The following is a 21,123-nucleotide window of genomic DNA, read 5'->3' as shown; positions in this document are numbered from 1 at the left end:
CTTTATCAAGCGCTTTTGCTATAACTTTCAGGACCCATACACAATTAAAACACTATATATTGCCTATGTGAGGTCAATACTGGAATATTGCAGCATTGTATGGTCTCCATTTTCAATCACGCACGAAGAAAGATTAGAATCAGTACAAAAGCAATTTCTATTATATGCCCTTCGTAAATTAGGTTGGACATCATTTCCTCTTCCATCATATGAAGCACGCTGCATGCTTATAAACATACAAACATTAAAAGAGCGTCGTGAATATGCAATGGTTTCGTTTGTAAACGATATCGTTTCGCAGCGCATTAACTCAGCAGAACTTTTATCAAAATTAAATTTTTATGTACCTACTCGACAACTCAGAAATCGAAATTTATTTGCCGTAACCCATCATCGCACAAATTATGCAAAATTTGGGCCATTAAATCGCATGATGGCGTCTTACAATCAATACTGCGAAACCATTGACTTTTCAATGTCTCGGCATAAACTAAAACAATATTTTAACTCCATACGGAATCATAACTCGTAGGAAGTAAAAATATAATAGCTGACAATATATTTTTTAATATTCTTAAGAAAAACAAATTTGTATATGTATTTGTACTAGTCTACATCGGTTGATGAAATAAATAAATAAATAAATAAATAAACTATATAACAGGTAGCTAACTGCGCGTTCGCATTAGTTGCGATTCACCCGTTCAACGGCAAACAACCAGGAGGCATAACTGGTCGTGGCAAGGGTGGCAAGGATTTGGTAAAGGAGTCGCCAAGTGTCATCGAAAGGTTCTGCTTGATAACATCCAGGGTCTGCGATTCGTCGTCTGGCTCGATGTGGTGGTGTCAAGCTCATCTCCGGTCTGATGTACGAGGAAACCCGAGATGTGCTGAAGTTGTGCCGAGAAAAAGTGACTGAACACGTCAAGAGCAGACAGTCCCGGCCATGGATGTGGTCTACGCATCATTATCACCAACAACCAAGCAACAAAACGGCCTTTTTCAGGGCCACCAAGTTCATTTAAGAAAAGAATTAGAGTAGAATTTTTGCAAACATAGTTTTCACCATTAATTCAAGGCTATTTTTTCTCGTTGATGGCGCTGTTCCATTGATACAGTATACCTCGATTATACCGTGCGGGACCGAAATCCGTACACCTAAGCACTAGAGAATCATTAACGGTCAATACTAAATAATGCTATCACATTATGCTCTTTATCACATCTTTTCCCCATACATTTATCTTTATTTTACCATTATTTGCAAACACCAGGTGTTAAAATTACCTTTAATTATAAGAAAAAAGTATTTAAATTACACATCTCTTGAATCAAAATCCGTACAGCGTTCTACGATTGAATCAAAATCCGTACAATTTTGAATCGAAATCCGTACACTGTGTTGAGGATGAATCAAAATCCGTACAATCATGAATCAAAATCTGTACATGCATGTAAATCGATCTAAATCAATGAAAAAAAAAAAAACATGTTGCTGTCTTGAATAAAGTATTTATTTAGAAGTTGCTTGCCTAGGAGTCCAAAACAGATATACTCGTTTAAATACACTAGTTTACAGCATATTTGAACGTTGTACGCTGATGGTAATTTCCCATGTAAAATCGTGCGCTGAATCCAAAAATGTAGTGCAATAAATCTCAGTAGGATAGTTTTTGAGATATAGCTAAAAAATTAAATATCACTTTAAAAAAAAAACGTGTTTACTAAAACCACAAATACCTCCGGCTGTAATGAAGTAATATTTATTTTTTTAACGCCGAATTAAACGTGATAATTTTTTTTCGTGAGTGTAATGATAGAACCACAATAAACATTTTTATTTACATTGCTTAAAAAATAAGCAGAAATTCAATTTTTCTAAGGATAACTTAAAAAAAACTATTAAATAATAACAATACCACTAATCTCACTGACAATTGATGTTCAATTGATCGAACGAAAAATTTCTTACCTCTAATTTAGCGTTAAAGTAATTATTGTTGGATTCAGCATACGATTTTACATAAAAATCATTCGTCAAAGGTTCAAGTTCATTTTTTTACTTTTATTTTTTTAGCTTGTAATATCAGCGTTAGATTAATTGATGCTCCAATCAAACCAAAGGAAAGGTAACTGATTTCTTTTTATTTAAGAAGGTGACTGCTCTGGATGTTATGCTAACTAATATCATGTTTAAGGATTCATTTCCTCCAAATTTTATTCTATACCAGTGCTTTGGGTTAAATATTATTACTAGAGTTTACCTCCGATCACAACTTCGCGGTCTTTGAAATTTGACATGTGATAACGTGCAAGATGCGCCATACTTTGGAACTTGGGGCACTCCAGCTCAACGCTACAAAACATTATTAACCGGGACTAAACTGGGCGGTGTAGCTTGGACAATGTTGTCGAATCAATAATAGCAAACTGAATAGAAGACTGCCGAAACATCTTTAATACACCGATAATGGAAACGCTCCACCAACCCACTGGCATCAAGCGATAGAATAAGCGGTTCCTAAGATGGTAGCCCTATAATGGCGGATAAGTGAAAAAAAAAAATTACAACCATATTAGAAACCAACAAAAAAAGACAATGAACTGACATCAAAGATTAATTTTTCGTTTTGTGCATGAAAAATAAAATAAACGTAAGTTAACGACTAAAACTTAATTTAATTTAAAACGTCAAGAGAGTAATAATTATAAAAATGCAGATCTTTCATTGCTTCTTTTCCGTAGCTTTCTTCAGCTTCTTCTCCATTGTTGCCATTGCTTTTTCAAGTTATAATGCTTTCTTGCTTCCAGCTTTCTTTCTTCTTCTTCATCTTCTACCTCCTCTTCCTCTCTCGCTCAACCTTTTTCTTTTGTCGTTCCTCAATCCTTTGTTTCTTTGCGTTCTCTTTATCAATTTTCTCCCGTTCACCTTCATGTATATTTCCGGCCATTCCTCGCTGGTGGCTACTGTTGGGAATGCTCTCTTGTCCATTTCTGTCTGCTCTCTGCAATTTGTATATGCGTGTTGGTGTAGAGGAGCTGCGCTGTTTTCCTTTTCGGCTGGTTCTTGACGCTCTTCATTAAAAGATATTAATAATATAACATTTACAATACGAATAAAATAAGAGAGTAGCGATTCAATACGGCATCTCTTATGGTGGTAAATGGAACGGCAAAATCCCTGGATGCTTCTCGGTAAGATTTCCCCGCACGCATCATTGCCACAGTCTTCTCCAAATCCTCCGGCGTGTATTTAGCTTCCATGATCTGCTGAAAAACATTGGATAAAGTGGAGTCATCATTGTGAATGCACAAGTGTACGGATTTAGAATCAGCTGTTATGTATGGATCGAAATCCGTACAGTACTAATTTTGATAAATAAATGCCATATGAATGATCCATTGCTTAGAATTGAGATATAAAACGATAAACACTTACCTTTCCGATCGACCTTCAGGAAACTACTTGCAAAAATCACTTAAATACGCTTAACAACTGGAAGTAAATCCGAGAGATTTTCTTAGAAAATCGTTAAGAACGCAACCGATTGATAGAAATGCCCGACACGTGATAAGGTTTATATTTTTCTTATTTTAATTGCATGACATACTGCTTAATTGTTGACATAAATATCAAGCTAATGCATGAATGAACATGAATATGTATTCATGTATAATATTTACATTGTGATGATGCATATAAATAAACAAATTCAACAGGGTGTACGGATTTCGGTGCTGTACGGATTTCGGTCCCGCACGGTATGGACCCTCGATTTTACGTACTTCGATTTTATGTACATATTTTTTGTACGTTTATTTTTTGTTTTGAAACCTATATTTTGTTGATTTTGGTTGTTTGTTCACATAACATAGCACATCTGAAGTATATATAGGGCAAATTAACAGTTTTTGAGGTGGGACCAATTTTTGTCATGGATTTGAAAACCAATCATAACGAACGGATTAAACCTATTTTAAGTACGGGGTTAAAAACAACTTACAACGCTCTTTTTTGGCTGTGTGATTTTGTTGTAAGCTTTTGTTGACACCGTGCTTGTAAGAGGTTCCCGAAGTATTAAAATCGATCCCCGCTCTATATCGCAATATTTCATTAATATTTCCCATTCCTATTAAACGGTCAGTTTAAATCTAGGGTACTTTGACATAAATGTGTGTAGATTCACGTTAGCGTGTACTTTTTGACATTTATGATCGTCAGAAAGTTAGTACCCCTACTTCGACTTGAAACCGTGCAGATTGAAATCTGAAAAATGGCTTCTGATAATTCTTCCAAAGCAAAGAAGAATCGATCGGGTATTCTCCTCACTGATAAAGTGAAGATTATACAAGATTTGGAGAATGGAGTTTTGATCCAAAATATTATTGAAAAGTATCGCATTAGAGCACGATCTACCATCTACAACATCCAGCAGTCTAAAACAAAGATAATGAACAATATTGCGAACATCCAAGGAAACATTGGTAAATATTTTAAAGGTTTATTTACAGATAAGTTCCCTTAAAGATTCTTGTTTACAGCACATCGCAAGACCTTCAAGCAAGCTAGCTACCCAAAAGTTGATGAAGCATTATACATCTGGTTTTTGCAAAAAAGACAACAACACATTCCGGTGAGCCAGGAGATGCTCCGTGTTCAATCGGAGACATTTTTTAATGAATTGGTTAGTGTGGGTAAGTTTTGGAAGTCGTGGCTATATCGACAAGTTCATTAAAAGATATGAGATTCGTCTTCTGAAAATTACGGGCGAGAAATTGTCAAGCAACATGGCAGTTATTGACGAATACGTCAATGTTTTTGCAACAGAAATGCGTTCAAAAGATCTGCTTCCAAGTCAAATCTTCAACGCTGACGAAAGTGGCCTATATTTCAAATGCACGCCGACCAGCACATACGTTGACAAAGAATCGGCTACCACGCCCGGAAAGAAAGTAAATAAAGAACGTCTGAGTTTCATGCCATGCGCAAACATGGACGGTTCATTAAAGTTGCCTCTGATGGTCATTGGAAAATTTCTTAAACCTCGACCGTTGAAAAATTTGAAAGAGTTGCCTGTTTATTACGCCGCATCGAAGAATGCATGGATGACCCGCATTCTGTTCAAAACCTGGTTTTTGACAGAAAATGATCTCCCTATGCGAGCAGTTCTTGTTTTGGACAACTGTACTGCACATTTTAATGCCGAGGAATTGAATACTGATGACGGTGCTATCTGGACAATGTTTCTGCCGCCCAACACCACAGCTGTAATTCAACCAATGAATCAAAACGTGATCCAAATGATTAAATCACGCTACAGAGAGATCATGATGCGAGAGGTTCTTAGAAGATCAGGAGAGTTTCACGACAATTGATCCTTTTAACATCAATGTGAAGGATGCCATCTTTTGGATTGCGCAATCATGGGATCTAGTTCCTCAAGCATCCACAAGGAAGTCGTGGAATGAGCTGTTCAATCCGGAAGATGTGGAAGACGAAGATGATTTACCATTATCAGTGATTAAAAAGAGATTAACGGAGATCTCCGCCAAAATTATGGCATCGAGCGTCATCGATGATGAGAATGCTGAATATGAAGTTCTGAAAGATTCCGAAATAGTGGAAAAAGTACGCAATTCTACAGCTGACGACGAGATGACGTATAACACTATGCATTCCAGCCTACGAGCCGATGACAGCATGAATGTTTCGGAATCTATTGATCCTGATGACGACTTCCAGTTAGTTTCTGATGAATCGGCGTTGAATGCTATGGACGTAATAATCAGATATGCTGAAGAAAACGGTTGGCCTCTCAATTCTCAATTTTCGTTGCGTAAAATGAGACCAAAAGTCTTCGAGACGATAGTGGATAGAAATTTTTCTTGAGAAGGACATTACCTGTTATTTTAAAATCGATTTAAATATGAGTAAATAAGTTCAAAGCAACAACGGACTTTTTATTAATATGAATCAGAATTGCTTTTTGAACTCAAATAAAATATATTAAGAAACCGTATTGGAATATTTTTGTTTTGTAGTCATATTTTTTAAACTAAAAATCACCCTCTTTAACCACTTTACATTGAATGGTGTGAAAATTTTGGCTTCAATACTTGATAAGTATTTCTAATTTGAATTTTTTCATAACTGAACAACAAAAATATCAAAATAAAAATATGCTTCGAAAAAGTGGATGGAACGCTTTGGAAGCATATTATGGTCAAAATATGTTAAAAGTAATTATTCATTATCGTTCAGTTTTTTCCTAGAAATTTTTGTTAAATAATATTTTCTTGCAGAATATGTTAAAAGGGAGGGAATTTTTATTTATTTTTTATGCAGAATATGCAAAATGGGAGGGACTTCAAATGTCAATCCTCCCTTCCCCACCAAATTTTATAGAGTGTCATCAAAATACATGGAATGTTGAGATATTGAGATCATGAGAGTGAATTTTCTCTTTCAAATTTGAATGCTTTGGCTCTCTGGGGATTGGTAGTAAAGCGGTTAAAAAATGTATGGGAAAAAAACATTTTTTATTTAATTCTAGCTTATTTTACAAAAAATTCCAGGAAAAAACTGAACGAAAAAGTCTATAAATGATTTCTTTAGGTTGTCGTCAACTTTTTTTGGAAAGCTATGTGAAATTCACATGGATTTCATGCATTTTCATGTGATGTATTTTTGAGTGTATCCCCTGTTTCCAAGTATGGTTACAAAATTACAACTCTTAAGAGCATTTTGTGTGGTCGTTGAGAGCGTGTGGTACTGAATATGGCGATGAGTGTGTAAAATATTATGCAATTCCATCCTCCCTATTCGCACGCGCCCGAGGATCGGAAGCGAATGCCACTTCGACTTGTTTCGTCTAGTTACTACTCTCTGACGGCTGTGCTGGGGAAGCAGCATATGCATGTAGGTAATTGGTGGATTTGTTAGTTTATTCAACACTTTTGGACAATGCTGGACATTTACCAGTTTTTCAATAGTTTCTTGTTGAAAATCAACATTTGGAAGCATTTTGCGCAGCCATATATCTGATCGATTGGTGATAAAATTATTGAAATTGGACCAGGGGCAGTTGAGTCATTAACGTTCAAAATCTTTCACAATTTTGTTTCATGTTCCATTTTCGGTTTTCACAAAGTGTACCCCATATAGAAATCACAGACGTAGTCCTACGTCAAAAAATAATTAAAAAAGTAGAAGGGTCTGTGTCTAGGGGCACGAACGGAAGCTTGACGTAGGACCGCTAGTGGACGGAATAAATGTGAAGAGCATTAAGTTCTTTTAATTGATCAAATCAGGCATAACATTTGATAACGGCACAAAAGCATTTGTAAACAAACATTCTAAGGCCCTTTACACGCGAACTAAAGTACGCCCACGCAAACCAATACCACTTACGGAAAGGTGATAGTTGCCCCTATGCGATGATGTAGTTGGTTTGCGTGGGCGTACTTTGGTTCGCGTTTAAAGGGCCTTAGAAGGTTTGCTTACAAATGTTTTTGTGACGTTATCAAATGTTATGCCTGAAATATCTATTATCTCAACTCTTTCCGGTGTTGAATTGTAGGCGATCCAAATTTGTAGTAATCTTTTTCAAAAAGAAAGTTGATTACGAGAATCAATCAAAATCACTTGCACCCCTGCTTCCAAGTTTGTGTGGTCGTTGGGGGCTTGTTGTTTTTAATATGGACAAACAAGCATAGATAAATTCTATTCCAACTCTTTACTGATGTAAGCTTGATGGCCCTGAAAAGGGCCGTTTTATTGAAGAGGACATCCATGCCCACTTACGCTTGGCGTGTTTAGTGTAGGTGACAGCATCACGGACCTCATTTTCCACGAACACCTTCAGCACACCTCGTAGATCAGACCGGAGATACGTCAGACACTGCCACGGCGAGCCAGACGACGGATGGTGGTTATCTCGAAGAATTTTCGATGACGATTGGCACCTCCTTTGCCACGATCTACTGCTACTATTGCTGACCACGCCGTCTGAAGCGAAAATGAGCTGATACCAGACAGCAGCGCTACTTTATATCTTTTTAGGTTAAAGCAGAATGATGTGCAACCAAGTGGTATAAAAGCTACAAAGACTCCTCCCATTATGAGTAGTTTGCTATCAAGTAGCGACACTGGCTATTTTCTTTTTGCGTACACGGCGAATGAGAACGACCCTAATTTGAGTTTAGTTCACTCATAATCGCCAAAAGTGTAGGAACTCAGCAATGAGTAAATTTGTCTCATGATTTCCTGTGGAAAACCTAAAAAATCTGCCAGAAAATGAGGAAATTGACGAAAATTTTATTCATCCTCGGAGTAGTACCAATAGACTGAGTGAATCCAATCTTTACTTTTCTCAAATTCGGGAATTTTTCTCTGGAAAATCCTGGAAAAACCTGGGAAAACATGAAGAATATTTACTCATCGCTGAGTTCCTGCACTTATTTCTGAGATAACTAAACTCAAATTTGGGTCGTTCTCATTCGCCGTGATAGATATCGGCGCCGGTGGTTAGCGTGATTACCTCTCACCCCAGCAGGCCTGGGTCCAATCTCAGTCGGTGCCATCGGCATGTTCTAAGGCATAACATCTCTGGGAGCTGCCTCCCTGGCGTCGGTAGCATTGGAGCTCAGTACGGAAAACAAGATACAAGATGTTGGTGTTGGTTTGTGTGAGCGGCCTTCGATTTGTGAGGCTCTGGAACGGTTTGTTTACAAATGCTGATTGGCCCTATTCTATTGTTGATCCAGAAATGTTTCCTGCAGTCTTCGTCGAATTAGATGCTAGATTGTTTCTTCTTCCATCGAAAATATCCGGCCGTGGCGATTCAAAGTTGATCAAGGTAGATCAAAACAATTTGTATCCCTGCTTCCAGTTTGATTACATGAGCATTTTGTGTGGTTGGTGGTTCTGAATATGGACAAACAGGCAGATGAACTCTATTCCTACTCTTTACTGTAATAAGCTTGGTGGCCCTGAAAAGAGCCGTTTTGTTGCCAAAGTTGGTGATGATTTAACCTCTGAAACCAAACAGAGTGCGTCTCTGTCACTTCAAAAACGTAGATGACATCCATGGCCGCTTACGCTTGGCGTGTTTAGTGTAGGTGACAGCATCACAGATCTCATTTTTCAGAAACACCTCCAGCACACCTCGTATATCAAACCGGAGATACGTCAGACACCGCCATGGCGAGCCAAACGACGGATGGTGGTTATCTCGAAGAATTTGCGTTTGGTTCTGAACATGGCGATGAGTGTGTAAAATATTACGCAATTCCATCCTCCCTATTCGCACGTGGCCGAGGATCGGAGGCGAATGCCACTTCGACTTGTTTCGTCTACTTACTACTCTCTGACGACTGTGCTGGGGAAGCAGCATATGCATGTAGGTAATTGGTGGATTTGTTAGTTAATTCGACGCTTTTGGACAATGCTAAACATTTACCAGTTTTTCAATAGTTTCTTGTTGAAAATCAACATTCGGAAGCATTGTTATCAATGCGTAGCCATATTTCTAATCGATTGGTGATAAAATTATTGAAATTGGACCAGGGGAAGCTGAGTTATTAACGTTCAAAATCTTTCTTAATTTGTTACATGTTCCATTTTCGGTTTTCACAAAGTGTACCCCCATATAGAAATCAAAGACGTAGTCCTACGTCAAAAATCTCCCATATAAATGTGGGCCAGTCTAGTAAGGTATTTTTACAGCTCAATTTTAATTTCACAATTTTGTTTCATGTTCCATTTTCGGTTTTCACAAAGTGTACCCCCATATAGAAATCACAGACGTAGTCCTACGTCAAAAAATAATAAAAAAAAAATCTCCCATATAAATGTGGGCCAGTCTAGTTAGGTATTTTTACAGCTCAATTTTAATGATATGAGCACACAGCAATGGATTGGATGGCATTTCAAAACTTCTTACTCGTGAAGTAACCATGAGAAATCGCCATGATTACTTTTTTGTCCGTTACATATTAAACAAAATCGTACAGTCCACCACATCAATTCCACCAGGTCAAAGATCGCTTCAATCAAATCAAATTAGCAACGGTGGGTGGTGATGGCCAACATTATTGCCCTCAGCGGAAGGAAGCGGAATTCCTTAAGACATAAAATATCTCAACCCGCACATAATGCCGCAGCATAAACTACACTATTTTCGTTCATTCTTCAAGCTACATACTCGCATCCCATCACCTTCGCATCGAGCCCCTAAGAACTCAAAGGTGTGATAGAAGAGAACATTTACCGTCGTCCGTCCATCCGATCGTCCGTCGACAGGTCCGGTGCGGTGGGGGAGGGCAAAGATGCCCGTACAGAATGCACAGCATTTCCAGACACCCTCTCCATTTCGTTATTTTTATCCGTTCTTCGCCTTCAGCTAAGGCAGGCCTCTGACTGAATTACCCTGCCGTGATGAGGGTGGCGAGCGAGGGGTGTTTTTTCAATGCGTCTGGCCACCTATTCTCTCGTCATCGTCGTCGTCGTCGGCGTTGTTTCGGTGGGACGAAAGTATCCTGGCTCTGCTGGCTTTTGTGTGTGTCTGGTCTCCGGGTCCGAACCGTGCTAGTGTGGGTTTCATCGGCCCACGACGGTGGTGGCAGTGTGGTGGTGTTGGTAGCGGTGGTGCGCAATTTCTACAGCAGCCCCGGTAGAAGGTGCGATATTTTTGCGCATCTGTTGTACCTACCCAACACCAAACCCAGCTCTGACGGCATTGACGTTACAGGAAGTGGGATCGAGCAGTGTTCTGTTGACGTGATTAGCTGTTGTCTGTTTCTTTGTGATTGCTAAGTGCTGGTTATGCGAAGTGAACCGAAGATTGTGACAGTAGTAGGGTAGTTAAAAAATGTATGGTAGAAAGTGAGCTATTGATTGAACATTGTGTGTTTCGTTCAATAACACTACATAATTAGCCCCTCTTGAGTACTGCCGCCTCTGTCCAATGAACAATCGGAGCTCTCGCCTGGCAAAGCGTAAGGCTCTCTCTCGTGGTTAGTCTGGTTTTGCTAGTGATCCGTGTTACAAATAGCATCCACTAACGTTACGTCCGTGTTTTCTAGAAAAATAGGAAATAGTGCTCGAATTTGCTGCTATATTGACTTTTTATCCGTTTAAACGTCTTACCAATCAACATTCCCAAAAAGATCAATTCAAATATCCGCTGAAAGAGAGTTGTACAAGGAAATAATCTAAACTTTTCCATCCATAAACCAAGTTAGCGGTGAAAAATCGTTGTACTCCCATCAGTGGGGGACACCTCTGTTTCTCAATTTCCGCACTCGTACTCGCTCTCTCGCCTCATTCGCAGTGAAAAACCCCTTTCAGCAGCTGCGATGGAGTGAACAACCGAAACCGTCTTTGGTGTCAGGAAGGAAGGAAGCTTGTGAACATAAACTTTAAAAATCAGAGAGCCCGATCCGGAGAGCGTAGAGAGCCCAAACCACCCCAAATCTACGAAAGTGTTAGTGTTGCGTGTTTGTGTGTGCTATTATCAACGGCACCTTGAGGTGTTGGGCCAGTGCCATTCGTTCTACTCACACGAATATCCTTTCGCGCTCTTGTCCCACATCCGTTTCATGCAACCTCACAACAGGATCTCCAAATATCCGTGAACTCGTCAGATTCGCTCCTCGAGCATTGTTTGGATGTGTGAAAGTGAAATATCAACAGAGGCTTGCTACTTGTCGCAACTCTCCCCATCAACCCCATCGGAAAATTTGCAAAAGTGAAAATCCGCTCTTTCTCCCCACCGTCGGTCGAAGAACCACCGTGTCGACGACGCGACGTGCACTCACTAGTGTTAGTGGAAGCACTTTTATGTGAAGGCATTTTCATGGCTAGTCGGTGCTATTATTATTGTTGTTGTTGTTGTGTAGTGATTATGTGTGCATTTATTGATGTTTGAAGAAAAAATCTCAGCTGGAAAGCAAAAGCATTACCACCCACCGTCATCGCCACTGCCACAGGCTGCTACAGCCCGATTGTTGTGACATACTTACCCCGTTCAGTTTGGTTGGGAATTGGCTGGACTGGGACGCGGTGGGAAATTGAATTCCACGGAACTGTTCGCGGATGAAAGTGGCTTCAGATTAGAGCAGAAAGGAGAACATTCGCCTATCGGAGCAGGTTGGCGGAATAAGACTCGCAGTCCCCGGGAATCACTGGAGCAAATCCAATTAGAGGTGCTGTATTTTATAAATGTACCTACGGGGGCTGTTTCGGTTTGTGTTTGTGCTTTTTTGTTTTGTGTTCCATGCATGGTGAAGGAGTATCAAGAGCATATTTTACCATGAAGTTGGTGTTTATTTGCTTGCTACGTAAATCTTTTGAAATGAATTTAAAAAAAATTGGTGGGGTTGTGTATAAGACACGACCGCAGGGTTGACGTAGACTACGTTAAGCTGTGTAGTGAAATTCTCTTTATTTTTTTCTAGATATTGATTTAAAATACAGTAGAAGTAACCTATGTAACAGTAATTAAATTTTATAGTCAGAGCAGAAGCTCGTATACTGGTTATCCCACTTATTAAATGTTTTGTTAGTATGAATCATAGCTACGTGTCGAACGTATGCAGTTCCAAAGGTTGTTAATAATTAATGTGAATTTCCTACCTCGAGTTGAAGGACCTTCTCCAGCGTCCCAACCAGTAGATGGTGACGCATTACCTCTGACTGCTTTTTTGTTGGCCCGATATAACCGAGCTCTCTCTACAGTGGTCTTGGGTCGTTTCGGAGAAACGTCTGCCTGACGATCCTCCACGCGCTTCCGGTAATTACGCACGTATTTTGCACTCAAACGTTGAGACATAGCACTGATTCACTGTTCTACAATTTCTCAATAATTGCTTATTTTACTCCGAAGAAGTTTTTCGTTATCAAACATGCACTTCTGAGAAATAATGCGTGAATTGCAAGTAGTAGATAGAGTTATTTATCTATTTTGCACTATATATGCATTTAGATCAACATCCGAAGTCCCTCCCCTTTTACATATTCTACACAAAAAATACTTTCCAACCCCCGCCACTGACCGGATTTCCCACCGTTTTTTTATGAATGGGGCGGAGCAGAAAATATATTTTGTGCAGAACATGTAAAAAAGGATGGACTTCAGATGTTAATCTAATTGCATATAAAGAGGTACTCAGACATTTTGCTTGATTATTTGGTTCTTTTCGCGGGTGAAAAAATTAACTCTTCATTTATTTTTCATGTCTCTTTATAGGTTAGTTAAAGAGGCGGGTTTGTTTTACAAAAATTACATTTGTCGCGTTTCGTATTATAACGGGACCCAAGAAAGAAACAGTCCAATAACTATTTTTGTAAAAAAAATGTGGTCCTGAAAAGTACCAATTGGTTCGATCTTCACATATTTTACACCCTCTCCTCCCCCACTCCACTTCATCGATGGTTGCCATCAAGGTGATCACGCCGTCCGCTGCTACTTTACCGCTGACTCCTGCTCTTTTACCGTCCGTCCGATGCAAAAATGAGCGGATTCGCGAACAGCAGCATACGCTCGACTGCGTATCTGAATTCCAGCCAGGAGGTGGATCTCAGAATTTCTAGTCCGTGGGGGACTGTTTAGGACCATCCTCAGGATCTTGTTCGGGATCCTTTGGAGTTTAAGGTGATGGCATTTTGCGCAACTCTCCCAGATTGGCATACCGTACTCGATTACAGGAAGGATGATTTGTTTGTAGACAGCAAGCTTATTTTTCAGGGACAGGGTTGACTTCCTGTTGATAAGTGGTTACAACGATCTTATCAAGATGTTGCACTTGGTTTTTGTTTTGTCACACAGCAAAAAAATAATTTTGATATCACGTCAAAGTGGATGCACTACAATCATGTCGAAAATATGGTGTAATATTACTTGCTAAAAAGGACAAAATTATCATTAATACAATGCATGAACTGACATTACGCTGCTTTTACTGCATTTGTTTATTTATGTGGTCATAAAAATTACATGAAATTTTCGACATGATTGTAGTGCATCCACTTTGATGTGATATCAAAATTATTTTTTTGTTGTGCAACGTGCTCCCTGAAAAGAAGCTTGCTGTCTAGTGTTAGCCCGAGGTACACGACCTCTTTGGACCATTCCACCACTGTGCCGTTCAGGCAGATCTTATTATTCTCCGACGGAACAAGTCTAGGAGATTTAGAGTGTGGAAAGATAATGACCTCGGTCTTTGCCGCGTTGATACGGATCTTCCAGCTGTTGCAATATTCAGACAGGACGTCTAGGCCTCTCTGAAGTTTGACAGTCAGAGCTCCGATGACCCTACCTTTGTAGACGATGGATGTGGCATCTGCGAACAGAGACAACGATCCACCATCAGGGAGAGCCGGCATATCGGAGGTGAACAGGTTGAATAGGATGGGGCCAAGGATGCTTCCTTGTGGAACCCCGGCACCGATGTTGAAAGCATCCGATGTGATGCCATTCAGAGAGACTCGGAACGTCCTGTCTGATAGATAGTTGTTTATGATCTTCACTAGGAAGATTGGAAGACCGTACTGCTGCAATTTGAACACCAGGCCATCATGCCAGACATTGTCGAATGCTTTTTCAACGTCCAACAACGCCATGGCAGATGTTTTCGAAACAGACTTGTTCCGTCTGAGAATGTTTGTTACTCGAGTCAGCTGGTGGACGGTCGAACGACCTTTCCGAAAACCAAACTGTTCCTCGAGTAACAAGTTGTTTTCATCGGCAGATGTTAGGAGTCGGTGGTACAGTGCTTTTTCGAACAGTTTTGATAACCCTGAGAGAAGGCTGATTGGTCGATAACTTGAAGGAGAGGACGGATCCTTCCCAGGTTTCCGGATGGGTATGACTTTAGCTGACTTCCAACACAAAGGGAAGATGGTTGTAGAATCTGGAACTCAAGTGTTTGAGTTCCAGATTCAGGATGTTGTCATGTTTTTAGATGATTTGATATAGGCCAACAGTTCGTCAGCCGTAATCTCGGATTCCTCTGGAAAAATGTTAGGAATCTGAAGAAGATTGGTTGCATTTTCAGCAACCTCAGATTCATGAGGGCTGACGATGTTTTGTCCGAGATTATGGGAGCTGACGAAGTGTTGACCTATCGCGGCAGCCTTCTCTTCAGGAGTTATCAGATGAACCACTGTGTCGCCGGGACGATCCAATTGGGTCAGTGAGGAAATGGGCCTAAGCTTGTTTTTAAGAATTTTTGTGAGTTTCCAGAAGGGCTTAGCACAATCTGTGAGAGAGCGGATCTTACTAGCAAAATCGTTATTTCTGAGATCCACCATCCTGGCCTGAATGATTTTTGTTAATCGATTACAATTGGTCTTCAAGTTAGGCAGGCCAGTACGCTGGTACTGCCTACGAATGGTGTTACGGAGTCTAATGAGATCTTTGGTAGGGCTGTCAAGGTTCAGAGTGTTACTCACCTGTCTGGATACTGGCACGTGTTGTTCCCTGGCCCGCGAAATCGCCTCCTCGATGGTTTGTAGACACCGGTCAACATCTTCCGACGTTCCTGGTTGGACATCGTAGTCGATGGTTGTGTCGACGCAGTGTTGATATTGCGCCCAGTTGACTCGATGGTAGTTGCGCCGGGAAGCTTCGAATCGGTTTACCGAGGATCCAACTTCGGCCACCACCGGGTAGTGGTCCGAGCTCAGCTCCTGGAATGCCACAGGTTGCGTGACGTTGTGTCCCATGTTGCTTACGAAGATGTCGATGGTCGCATGGACCCCAGACCGACTCAACCTGGTGGGAGAGTCCGGGGCCAAGATGGTATAGTGGCCCTCTTGCAGGTCTTCATTGAGGATGATGCCGTTTCTATTGCTCCGACCGTTGCTCCAAGCTTGGTGTTTTGCGTTCAGATCGCCAGCGATGATAAAGTTCCCGCTCCTCCGGGTGAGCTTGATGATGTCTTTCCCGAGGGCCACTGACGACCCGTCCCTGATGTTGGTTTGCTTGGGGCAGTAGGCCACGATGATGGTGATTGGGCCAAGTGATGTGCTCACCTCTACTCCGATGGCTTCAATTGTTTTCAGCTGGAAGTTTGGTAGTAGCCGGCAACTGATGTTCCGTCTTGCAGTGATGGCCACTCCTCCACCTCCAGAGCAGGTGCGATCAAATCTGACGAGCCGGAAGTTGGGAAGGAATACGTTCAGTTCGGGCTTCAGATGCGTCTCGGTGATGATAGCAATGTCGACCTCCTTGGTGTTGAGGAAATCGAGTAGCTTTCTATGCTCGTTGGTCAGTGAGCAAGCGTTCCAATTTGAAATTTTTATAGCTTCACGGTCCATACTTGGTGACGAGTGACAAGGCAGCATGAAGCTGTTCAGATCGAGTCTTGCAGGTGCGCAGAATGACGATCACCTCTGCAACCAGTGTTACTAGTTCCTCTGATGTTAACGGAGATTCGTCAACTGAGTCACCTGAGGCAACACGGGCATACGATAGTCCAGGCGCCGAGGCAGAAGCTTGATTTGGCAGAGCTGCAGAAGCAGTGAGGCGATGCTGAGGGATGGATTGCCGGGTATTGTTCGTCCGTGATGGCTGGTGATGCACGTTTATTTCGATGCCGGCCTGGCTGGTTGCTAGTAGCCACCTTCTTCCTCATGGCGATGAATTCCGTTCGCTTGGGACAGTCCCAAGTAGTGGCACGGTGAGTTCCGCCGCAATTCACGCACTTCGGGTCGGTGTCATCAGCTTGAGCACAGGTTGCCGTCGAGTGGGCCAGAGCACACTTGTCGCAGCGTGGTTTCAAATGACAGTTCTTCGTGCCATGGCCGAAGGAGAGGCAACTTGTGCATTGGGTCACATCAAGGTGTTGCGGCTTGTAGTATTCCCAGTCGATAATGACCTGAAACAGCTCACGTATGTTACTCTTGAGCGCTGCAAGGGTGGTGGAGCCCTTCGTGAGATGGACCAGAAACAGTTGGTCACGATAGTTGGTATTGGGCATAGGCCGTCGATTCATTGGTCGGACTGCCTCTGGTTTCAATCCGAGCCTCACCAGCTCATCTTTTACGGTAGCCGCTTCGTACGACGGCAGACCTCGTAAAACAACCTTCAATGGTTTCATCGAAGGCAAATCGTGAGTGTAAAACTCCAGTTCTTCAGCAGGTCACTGACCGACTTGTACTGCTGTAGGCTGGAGCACATGATCTTTGTTCCAACGCTACAGATTTTTGAATCGCGGGAACAATTTGCGTTTTGCCAGCTCATCCCTAAGCTAGGCGACGTCCTTCATCGGGGTAAACAGCGGAGGAATCCATGAGCGGAAGAACGACAGCAGCGCTTTTATATAACTCCAAAGGTTCAAACAAAACGATGAGCAACCAAATTGTACTTGATTATGCGGACTGGGTTTGGGGAGAATGTTTATTTCATGAAAACAGTGATGAAATTATCACTTTTTATTTGTCCATTTTTAAAACAGTTTTTTTTTATGTAAAATTGAAAAAAAGTTTATTGCAACAGCTTACGCAAGGTATTTCCTATCGATTGATGTATTCGGATTTTAATTTCATCTATAAATGACAAAGCTGACGGTCGCAATTTTAGATTTTCGATTTACCGCCAGTACCTTCCCGTAAGACGTAGTCTACGTAAAAAAAAATAAACTTTTTCCAGTGCTGGTAGAATTTGCGCGGTAGCCTAAGCAAACGTTGTAAATCTTGTATTAAATTTCGACATTTGCTTCGATTTATTCAAAAAGTTGTTTATTATCGTCAGGTGAAAGGAACATCAATTGTGATGTTAAATGTTTGAGAGTTTTTCATCGACATCAGCTATAAAGTTATTCACAAATGCCAATAACTAGGACTTTGGAAAAGAGGTGGGCGCTAATGATTTTACTGAAATGCGAGGCATCATCCTCTTCTCCAAAATCGTTAACACCTTTAACCCCATCCACTTTGATAACATGATGCATGGTAGTGGTCTACCACCCACGGTAGCACGGACATTGGCGTAGCTAGAAAAATTATCCCAAGGGGACCTAGGAGGGGAGGTTGGCTGTTGCATTTTTTTTTATTTAGCTATAATACGGTTAAATCAAAACTCGCGAAGATCTTGGGACACTTCCCTATATTCAAAGACTTATGAAAAATCAGGATATAATTTAATTTCATCAGGTTTTTAAGATACCGGATTTCGAGTGTCATGGTTCTGAGGGGCCTCCATTAGCTCAGTCGGTGTAGCACCATGTTGGAGGTGGCTGGGTTCGATTCCCTGTCTGGTCCAGGAATTCTCCGGGTTGGAGACTTCCCTGGGTAAAGAGTATGATTGTACTTGCAGCTCAATTATACTAATTCAAAAATGGTACAGACATCGAAAGGTCTCAATTAATCACTGTGATAGTTCATCTAGAACACTAAGTTGAGAGCACGCAATGAGCTAATATGGGATATGCAATAAGCGTGAAATGCGAGGAAGGAGAAAAAGAAGAAGATTCTGATATTTTATCAATTTATAATTTATGCGTACTTTTTACGAGTAAGAGCTTTTTCAGCGTGTTTAATTTATTTAATCAAAAAGTACAAACATTTCCATCTCTTCGTTGTAATTTATGCCCAGAGTTAAGCTGCTGAAGTGCTAGTGCAATGCAATGTAGCTAAATCACCAAGACACGGGTCTTCCCTATAGAGAATATACAAACATGTCCTTAAAATCTAGATTCATCATTCAAGATTCCATAAGATTCAATTAGCTGAAAATCATATGAATACTTTCTGAACAACCTGCAGTCTTGAGAAAAATGTTTGAATTTTTGACAGGAGATCGTCAGAATTTGATCATTCTGAAGCCTTGGAAAAAATATACAGATGATACTAATATCATCGTCTATATGGAGATCTATTGAATATTTTTTGCTGTTTATACAATTCACGACGAGAATGAGCGAGATTATCAATATTTTTCGTATCTCCCCGAGCCAATGAAGAACATTGCAGTTTATAATTTAACTCTCAAGGAAATTGTACGTGGATGCTTCAAAAGGTGCTGGACCGGTCTGATATAAAAAATTACCGTGGAGTTACTATATTATCATGCATTCCTCTTGAATACTTCATTAATATACCATCATTAATGTCAATGTATTCTTACAGATTAGGACGGTAATTACTAGCAAACAGCAAGGATTTGTTAAAGTACGATCTACAGCTACTAACTTGATACATTTTGTGTCATATTGTTTAAACTCAATGGATAAAGGAAATTATGTAGAAACGCTATATACTGATTTTAGTAAAGCATTTGACAGAGTTGATATACCACTCTCTCTTTTTAAGCTATCCAAATTAGGCTTCAATCCAAGGCTACCGAAATCGGTCGAGTCATACTTATCACGGCGGACGCAAAAGGTAAGATTTGAAGGAAATCTGTCCACCAATGTAACATGTGGTGTGCCACAAGGTTCACATCTTGATCCATTACTGCTTATTTTATTTGTCAACGATATAGAAGTAACGGCGCCGGTGGTGTAATGGTAAGCGTGATTACCTCTCACCCCAGCAGGCCTGGGTTCAATCCCAGTCGACGCCGCCGGGATGTTCTGAGGCATAACATCTTTGATCACGGAAGGGGAGTAAAGCCGTTGGTCCCCGGCTCATGAGTTGATGGGTCGATAGGTAGGGTCCAGGTGTGGGAGCTGCCTTCCTGGCAGGTCGGTAGCATTGGTGCTCAGCAAAACAAAATCAGCTATTGTGAGGGTCGACGGACCCTGGCGAAAAATAAATGCAGCGGGACGATTGTTCTCCTCATGGAGGCAATCGATGGAGGGAAGGATGTAGTGTGGAACCATCTCGATGTGGCTTCAGCGGTTCAGCGTTCTGCTGGGCATACCGTTGAGGCCCATACAGATCGAGGTGGTTCGCGCTACGTTTTAGAGTTCAGTAATCCTGCCGATGCTGAAAAGCTGGCTCCGAGGCTCCGAGGAATAGGGTTGGCAAAGAAGTGAACGTCATCGGCAAACTGCAAGATCTCATCTCGCAGCTGCCTGTCTCTTATGTGATAGTGGGCGATCTGAATGCGCATCACCCCTCTTGGGGAGCACATAAGACTGACGTTCGTGGTGAGAGGTTGTATCAGCTACTGAACACGTTGGGTTGTTCAGTGCTGAACGATGGCAGACCGACTCGGTTCGATCCCACCAGCGGAGTAAAGTCCGTAATTGATCTGGCCATAGCCTCTTGGGATGTAACCAGCCAGTTCATCTGGCGGGTTGACGATGACTTACACGGAATTGATCATTTCCCTACATTATTGCCACAGGCTGTAGACCTCCCGTCTACTGTGACAAGACTTAGATGGAACCTTGAGAAGGCAGATTGGGACAGCTTTGGCAAAGAAGTCTGTCCCCAACTGCCTGGTGATGACACGATATTGAGACCAGGTGACTGGACCCAAATCTTGAGTAAAGCCGCTCATCGTCACATCCCAAAGGCTGGAGGGAGGGGAGGTATGAAAAGTGTCCCTTGGTGGGGGACAGAAGTTCACACGGCGATTAAGGCTAGACATAAATGTCTAAGGGTGCTGCGTAGGTTACACCTTGATGATCCTTCTAGGGCCGACAGATTGAGGGAGTTTCAGCTTGCTCGATCTAAATCTAGAAGCATAATCAAAGCTGCAAAGCAGGATACATGGTCTGCTTTCACCACGGACATATCGGAAACCACTAGCTCTGGTGAGCTATGGTGAAAGGTAAAGTCTGTCGGTGGTAAAAATAGACATGTTGAGAGGGTGATCAAGTTGAATGGTGACTACACGAAATACCCAGGACTTATCAGTGAGGCCTTTGCTGATCAATTTGCCAAGGTGTTGGCAAACAGCAATCACAGTGATGAGTTCCTGCATGTAAAGTCATTGGCTGAGGGGCAGTACCGCTACTCCCGTGACAGGCAGTGTAGTCTTGTTAAAAACTACAACAAGGTATTCGAACTTGAAGAGCTCAACTGGCCCCTGTGCCGCGGCATTGGTAAGGCTGCGGGCCCTGACGACATTGGGTATCCCTTGCTTAGGAGATTACCTCTTGTCGGCCGATTGGCTCTTCTTGACACTATGAACGAAGTCTGGCTTTCTGGCCAGATACCGGACGAGT

The 21,123-nt window shown here is 41.4% G+C and overlaps 1 protein-coding gene across 1 annotated transcript in view; it reads left to right on the top strand.

Moving 5' to 3' along the window:
• The first annotated feature begins 12,107 nt into the window (after positions 1-12,107).
• Sema2a (Semaphorin 2a) overlaps positions 12,108-21,123 on the top strand; it is a 389,227-nt gene continuing 380,211 nt past the window's right edge. The window contains exon 1 of the mRNA XM_065222817.1: positions 12,108-12,207. The gene's annotated coding sequence lies outside the window, so the exon portion shown is untranslated. The remainder of the gene's footprint in view (positions 12,208-21,123) is intronic.

This window comes from Ochlerotatus camptorhynchus, unplaced genomic scaffold, assembly GCF_037179485.1.
Source record: "Ochlerotatus camptorhynchus isolate MF236.1 unplaced genomic scaffold, CSIRO-AGI_Acam_v1.1 ptg000178l, whole genome shotgun sequence".
Taxonomy (NCBI): domain Eukaryota; kingdom Metazoa; phylum Arthropoda; class Insecta; order Diptera; family Culicidae; genus Ochlerotatus; species Ochlerotatus camptorhynchus.
This window is presented reverse-complemented; position numbering and strand designations above follow the sequence as displayed.